The sequence below is a fragment of the Phaseolus vulgaris genome, chromosome 3 (genome assembly GCF_000499845.2).
Source record: "Phaseolus vulgaris cultivar G19833 chromosome 3, P. vulgaris v2.0, whole genome shotgun sequence".
In the NCBI taxonomy this organism is placed as follows: Eukaryota; Viridiplantae; Streptophyta; class Magnoliopsida; order Fabales; family Fabaceae; genus Phaseolus; species Phaseolus vulgaris.
The window spans coordinates 39,021,981-39,030,233 of record NC_023757.2 but is presented as its reverse complement, the minus strand read 5'-3'; positions in this window follow the sequence as shown (position 1 = coordinate 39,030,233).

Below are 8,253 nucleotides of genomic sequence, written 5' to 3'. Positions count from 1 at the left end.
TTCAATTTGTAAAGACTTTTAAAGAACAAAGTGGAACATTTAAACTTAGGGAGAAAATATAATGTTTGTATTTTAATATGTATTTCAAGTATTTTTAAATGATAAGTGTTTTTTTGTATGAAACTATTGATAACGGATTGTTGTTTTTTATGGATTAAGAATGTGATTTCATCTTTACTTTAAGATGATTACTAGTCTTTCTGAAACTATCTTATTGTCTCTGTTGATAAAGAAGTTTCGGTATTTTTATTAAACCAAAACTATTTATTTGTATATCCATTTTCATTGTGGAGTTATTACTTTCTTACAACTTATTTTATAATATGTCACGTGTAAAAAAAATTGAATTTGTGAAGATTTTTAAAAAACAAAGTAGAACATTTAAACTAAAGAAGACAAATATCATGTTTGTGTTTTAATTTATATTTTAACTATTTTTAAATGATGAGTGTTTTTTTTTTTATGGAGCTATTGATAACGGATTGTTGTTTATTAAGTATTAAGAATGTGATTTCATCTTTAGAATGGTTACTAAGTCTTTCTGAAAACATTTTATCGTATTTGTTAATAAATAAATTTTAATATTTTTATTATTTTCTTGAATTTTTGACAATTTTAATTTAAATTGGTTTTCTGGTTTTATTTTTCTCAAATAAAAAAACTGCAATATTAAGTTTGAATTGTGCAAGAAAAAAAAAGAATTTGTGTTTAAATACTAAATAGTGAGATGAAGTAGACAAAGGTTAGAAAGGAAAATTTGATTGAATCTATATTTTAAATGTAGTTGAAATATTGATACATGAAAATTTAAAAGTGTGATTAATTAGAACAAAGGATTACAAAACAAAAAGGAATGAGACAAATTAAACCAAGTGAGTGTGTGAACCTTAAACAGTTTTGAAAGTTTTTACTGATGAATTCACAATTGTGGTTGCTTAATTTTTTTTGTTACATCATAACAAAACATGAAGATGATTGAAGCATTTGTTTGTGTTAATTAGGAAGTGAGGGTCAAATAGTCAACCTTTATCTTACTAAAATTCATTTTTTATTTATTATTATTGCATCATAAACTTTTAATGATATATTTTTCTACTTCTCTTATAATTTGTCAAATGTCCAAAATAAATTGATGGTATAATTAATTTGATTAAAAGAAGACTTTTTAAAGAACAAAGTGAAACATTTAAACTTAAAGGAGAACATTTGTATTTTAATTTGTCTTTGGACTAATTTAAAATGATAAGTGTTTTTTTATGGAACTATTTTTAACGGATAGTTGTTTTCGTATAAATTAGAATTGTGTTTTCATCTTTACTTCATGAATGTTATTGAGTGTTTTTTAAATTATCTTATCGTCTTTGTTAGTAACTTTTTTTTTTCCAGGTCTTGATTTAAGTAGGAGTAGCTGCAAAAGATTATTTGACATCCAAGCCAGTTTTTAGTAGTTAAGAGTATTTTATGTTAGAGTTGACTAGAGTTAGTTAATTAGTGTTTTAATGATTTTTTATTTATTTGTCATTTTATGTCTCTAACAAGTGTTTAACAATGTTTTTTAGATCATTTGGTATGTTAATATGTTAGTGTGGTTTGTTGAAATAACGTCGGTCAAGTATGATATCAATAAAAGTTAGTATGATATCAATAAAAGTCAGTGTCCAATATGAATAATTTCGATCATGTTTAGTACAAAAACAATTATTGGATTGAATATATTTGATAAAATATATTTTATTTTTTATGCATCTTATTGTTGGAGATCTCACATTGACTTCATAATACATATTTTAACAATTCTAAAATATTTTTAATTATTGATATAGTAAATACTTTTTTTTGACAAACTTATTTTTATTCCTTTAACAATAACAAAGAGATAGTTAACTTTTGTTATTAGGAAAAACTGAACTTACATGGAGGTCATAACAAATTACAGTTATATTTTATTTATTTAATAATATATATATATATATATATATATATACTCGTTACATTTCTAATAAAATAATACTAACGTTTCTTTCTTTTTTAAATATACTTTTATTTTTCTCATATTTTAAATAAATGACATACATCTTTTTATATTTTTAATACAGTGATACTAATTTTTTTATTTTATTAAAAAATAACATATTTATTAAAACTTAAATAAAAAAATTATGAAAGTAAAACTTAAAGTTTACAAATATTTTTTATAAAAATAATAGATTTTTTATTCATTTTTAATTTAATGGTATCAAATCAACCACAAATTAGTATCAATATCACAAGTGAGATTAGGTTATCATATAATGAGATAAAGAAAACTTGTTAAACGACAAAATATAAATATATATATATATATATATATATATTTGCAAATAAGTATTTAGCTCCTTGTATATACTTATATTTTATTTATATTTACTTGTATTGAAATTATAAATAAATATAATAATAAATTCACAAATTTGACCTCAATATATTTACATCAAATTATTTATTTGTGTATTAAAATAATATTTTATTGAAAATATAATTTTTTATATTTTTAAATATAAATTATAACCTCTAACAATATAAATTTTTATGATGTTTTTTTATAAAAAATCTGATTATATATTTAAAACTTTAATTTGTGATTTATTATTTTTAATTAAATTTTAAGCAATGTAATATTCAAAAAATTAAGAGAAAAAGTTCCATTTATCAAAATATAAAACATGCTAGTTTTATTAAAAACATATGGAATCTAATTACCCATAATTAATAAAACAAATTACAATAAATGTATATCTTTTAAAATGTGAAATTTAAAACATCCAAAATATAGGAGAAGATCATTGTAACTATTGCTCTTAAAGTCTTTAACATTCAATTATAATCAGGTAAGTTAACAATAATAAAATAATTCATATAAAGATTTAGGTTATAAGAAAATAATATAAATATCCCATCAACACATTATGTAAAAAAAATAGTCTCATTAATATTATATTTGAAAGTTGTACCGATCTGTCATCGACTGGTGATGATGGGGCCGCGTAAGGTGGATTCCACAAGCGGCATGGGTCAGTGTCTCGTGAGGCATGTGCGCCAAGGTACCGAAGTGTGGTCAGACATTGATCACCAAGATGTGCTGATGTGTCAATAGAGAGGTCGGACATTGGTGACTCGAACGACAAAGCTGGGCCACGAGAGGAGGATCCCAGACCACACACCAGTTATCAGTTAGGGAGAAGCCTAACTCGCGAGAGTTCGTGTGTGTGGTGTGGATGACGTGTTTAGGCGTAACACAAGTAAAGAGCCACTGGAGAATATACGACTTGTGAGGGTCACGTTCCAGGGGTGAGCTGCATGCATGACACGTGAACAGCTAGGACGCTCCCAGGACGGGTGACCCCAGAGATCAGGTGCACGAGGTGTCATCCCGTCAGAGGTTGCACTCCAGTTAGGGAACCCCATGCGCCAGGTTGCCTTAAGAGTGGGTAACAACGGCGTTGAAGTCCACCCTCAGAAAGCCTATTTTGGGTAATGGAAACGGTGGAAACCCTATACTATATAAAGGGAAGTATCAAACCTAGTAAGGTACGTTATTCATTTGCGTCGCTTCACACACACACATATTACACGAGATTTTTACAACTTACTTTGGTGTTTCCTAACCCTAATATTGACTTTAGCGTCAGAGTGCAAACGACCTCTAGGGCACCCTTTGTCTTTGTGATTTCAGGTGTTTGATCGAGAGAAAGACACGAACGAAGGCACAAAGAATCGAATGTGGGAGTATCGTGAGACGTACAAAGGCCCTCAAGTCAACCGGTAGTAACAAAAGTATTATCTTTTCAATATCATTCCATAACTACGAATTTATTAAATTCAACACTATACAAACACAATTAAAATTATGAAATACAACCACATGTAAACATATTCATAAATTTTTGTTAATAAACAAATATGATAAGATAAAGTCTTAATTATCCTTTTAGTTCCTATATAAAGGGCAACAATAAATTTAGTTCCTATATTTTTAAAAAATTTAACATAGTCCTAACTTTTTTTTAGAACAATTCAATGTGATCCTTAGTGTTAGATTGTATTCAACGACGTTATGTGGATAATAATGTGGCGCATATAATGACACAAATTGGTACACAAATGGATGATGACGTCAACGCCTCCCCTTCCTACACATCCCATACATCAATATAGTACAAGTCATCTCATCAAGAAAATAACCTTTCTCTGTCATCACACACAACAACTTATTGGCCTTTACCACCCTCCCCAACTTGGACCACCCAAAAATCAAAGTGTTGCAAGTAACAACGGTTGAACAAGGTGTTTTGATGTCTCCAAATCCAAGTGGAATGCATGAAGATCATTGTTGTTGGTTGTGTGTGTGTGTTTAGAGTAGTTGAATTTGTTATCCACTCTAATTGATGATCCAAGGTTGTTTGATTTTAATAATTTTGGAAAATATGTGTTTTCAAATGAAAGTGAAAAATCTACCGGTTGAAATTTCGATTCAACCAATTGTTTACACTTAGTGTATTTTGAAAAGGTATTTGTAAAGGCTTGACTTTGGTTGACTTTGCCGTCAAACCAATTGAATCGATGGTTTCGTGTTTTCTGAAAACCTTAACATAGTTATGTTAAGTGACTTTAATATGTTTTAAATGATTTAAACTGTTTTTGACTCTTGCATTAAATGCTTTAACCAACTGATTAGAGTTTAAATAAGTTGTTTTATGCTTCTAATCTAAATGAATTCAAGAGAAATTATTCAAAACAGTTTTCCAAGATTGCTAAAAGCTTTAAATCTTTTTCCAAGAGTGAAATAAAATTGTGTTGTATTCATTTTGCTTTAATCTGTGATTGTACATATGTGTACCCATTCCTTTCTCTCTTGACTACTGTATTTTTGTGAGAATTCTTGTTGTGCATATTTAGAGGTTGTTCTGAAATATGTGGTTTATTTGCCAAAGGTGGTGTGTTTTCTTGAAAGGTTCAAGATCACTACTTTGGTTTGTCGTGTGTAATAAAGGTTTATGGTTGCTTCTCAATTCTCAGTGGTTACTGAGGACTGAATATAACTCTTGATAAAGAGTGTACCAGTATAAAACTCTCTGTGTTAATTTCTCTATCATTTCTCTCTTTTAAAATTGTTTTTGCTTTGTTTTTAACACTACTGGTATAAACAACCAATTGTTTCACAAAAACAACCAATTGATTTTTTGCAATCACGTTAAAAACAATTTTGAAATTGAATGAACTGATTTCTAATTCATTGATTCCTAGTTGACTTTCTATCTACTTTCAATATTTGCGAAAATCTTTCATAACACATTTCATTCCTCCTCTTATTTAAGGCCTATAATTCTAACAATTGACATCAAGAAGGTGAAGGTTGGAGAGAACATTATTTGGAAGCAAATTCTTCTATTTCCATGTCGAGTGCAATATCATGTGATAATATTCCTTCCCTATGCATGGAAGAAATGTTCCTTGACCAACAACTACTACATTTCACTCTTTCATGTTATTGGATGCAAAGCGGCAATTTAGAGGTTGCTATTAAAAACTCACAAATTATTGTTTCTCATGTGACAATCTCATTACATGCATCATGGGGGATGTAGATTTTTAAGTTGAGCCTCATATCACCAAGGTGATCACAATGGTTTAATGAAAAAAACATTAATTTTTTTAAATGTCATTAATGTGAATGATTTATAATAATATGGTAAGGTCATCGTCAATAATATGGTAAAGATCAAAATCCTATAAATGATAATGATGATGTTGAGAATATCATACCCCAAATCCACCATGATTCACGTATACTTTTACAAATGTGAAGTGGTATTTAGGGGTTATAAAAATGATTAAACAATTTAAACACAATGTTTACAAAGATTTTGACAAGGTATGTCTTAGGGTTTGAGAATTAATATGTTAGATGAAAGTTTTGATTAATTATAGGACTTTTTAGAATGAGCCAACATGTTTATTTATTTTTCATTTCAGTTATTATAATGTAACTTTTTATTTTTATGATATATTCTTATACTTTTGTACGTCTAATTTTAATTACGCAATTAAACACGAAACATCAATTTAAGTTGATTATTTCAAAGTTTAATTCATTTAAATTTTTGTATTAACATTTTGAATTTTTTAAATATAATTTTATTTCGATTTCAATTTAATTTAATTTAATTTAATAAAAGTTTATTTTTTTACATTATTAATAGCTATAATTTTTTTTCTTAATATTAAATCCAAATTTACCTTTAAGCAATGATAATAAGGTAAATTTACAAATACATTAATTGAAAAGATAAAATTTAATCTATCATAACAATCAAATCATTAATAATTTTTTTACTTCTTCTCTCTCAATTTTTATTTATTCTTTAATCTAAATAACCTCTTTCATTTTTTTTCCATCCCATCTTCCCTCCTCGTTATTATGGGGGTTTATTATTTTTTATGTGGAAGAAAGAAAATTCACCGACGTTTAAATAGTTTTTTGGTGGATATAGAGATATTTTTAAAGTAAAAATCAAGTTTCAATAGTTATCTTAACCCAGTTTGGCCCAATTGAGAGACTCACGGACTAGTATGTCAAACAATATTTTTTTTTTTAAATAACTTATTTAATAAGATTAATTTAAAGAGATCGTTTCAATTAAGCGATGAGAAATATATTAATAGTTTAGTTTTGATTTTATTAAAATATCAAATTTTATCGTACTATAGAAATTGAATTTATAAAATAAATTATCAACAATAATAACTAGTGGAAAATTCGTCTAAAGCTTCAATGAAGAATTATATGTTGGACTTCAACGTGATTAAGTTTTTCGGTATTAAGACTCGTAGTGGTAAAGTTCTCCGTCCTCTTCCTATTAGATGGGAATTTCCTTCACCAGGTTGGGTCAAAATTAATACTGATGGGGCTGCTAGGGGTATCCTGGTCTTGCTACTTGTGGATGTATTTTTCGTGGGAGTATGAGAGAATTTATTGGTGCTTTTTCAGCGTTTCTTGAAGTTCAAACTGCTTTGGTTGTTGAGTTTTATGGAGTTATACATGCTATGGAGGAAGCTCAAAAAATGGGACTTACTAATGTCTGGCTTGAATGTGATTCTGCCTTAGTTTGTGCTGCGTTTACTGCTAGAACTAATGTTCCATGAATGCTTCATAATCGATGGAATACTTGTCTTAATTTTTGTAGGACAATCAGGTATAGGGTAACTCATTTTTCGTGAAGGGAATGCGTGTGCTGATAAGTTGGCTAATTTAGGATTTATTCATAGAGAATCATTTCATTGGTATAATAGACTCCCAGCTAGTCTGTTCTTAGAATTCTTTATGAATAGGTATAATCTACCTATGTATCGTTTGTGTTAACATATGGGTTTTGGTCTAGTCCCCCCATATTTTTGTATTTTATTTCTTTTTTCTTTTTTAATAATATTTTTTTTCATGTGATGGCATATGATTGTTATTAATTGAGGTGTCAGCTTAGCTGAGATGTCAAGTTGCATAGTGATACCTAACACGAAAACTTTATAAAAAAAAAAATAAAAAAAAAAATATATTTTAATTTTTTAGGAGTAATAAAAATCTAGAAAAGCTTTATAGTAACTTTAAACTTAAAATTTAATGTATATTTTTTTTTCAATAAAAATATTGTCTAACCATCTCACATTAACCACATTATTAATCTAAAATCAGTTAGATTGAAGGATTTTGGTATTGAACGACCTAACTTAAGTGAAAGAATTTGTTTCATTGAACCACTTAACTTAAGTCATAAGTTTTCAGTAGGTGATAAATAACTTATGGAGTTTAATTTTTTAACTTGAAAAATTTATAACTTTGGCCAATGTCACATTTTCCTTTTTTTTTTTTCTAATGTTCTTTTGGTTTTTTATATTGATTCTTAGTTTCTATTGTGTTTTGATCCGAGTGTTTTGTTTAAAAAATATCTATATTTGTTGATTGAGAATAATAAATATTATTAAATATATAATTGTTTTACTATATATATTTCAATCCTCAAATTGGTGGATTTACATTAACACAAATATTATAATTAATATTTTTATTAATCTAACATAAAGTATATAAAGTGACCTTTGTCTTGGATGTTCTATATGTTTTTGACATGAAAATGATATATCGATCCTATGTAAATCAAAACTTGTTTTTTTTTTTTCAATTTTAAAGTAAAATGTTTTACAAGAATTCAAAATAGCTAG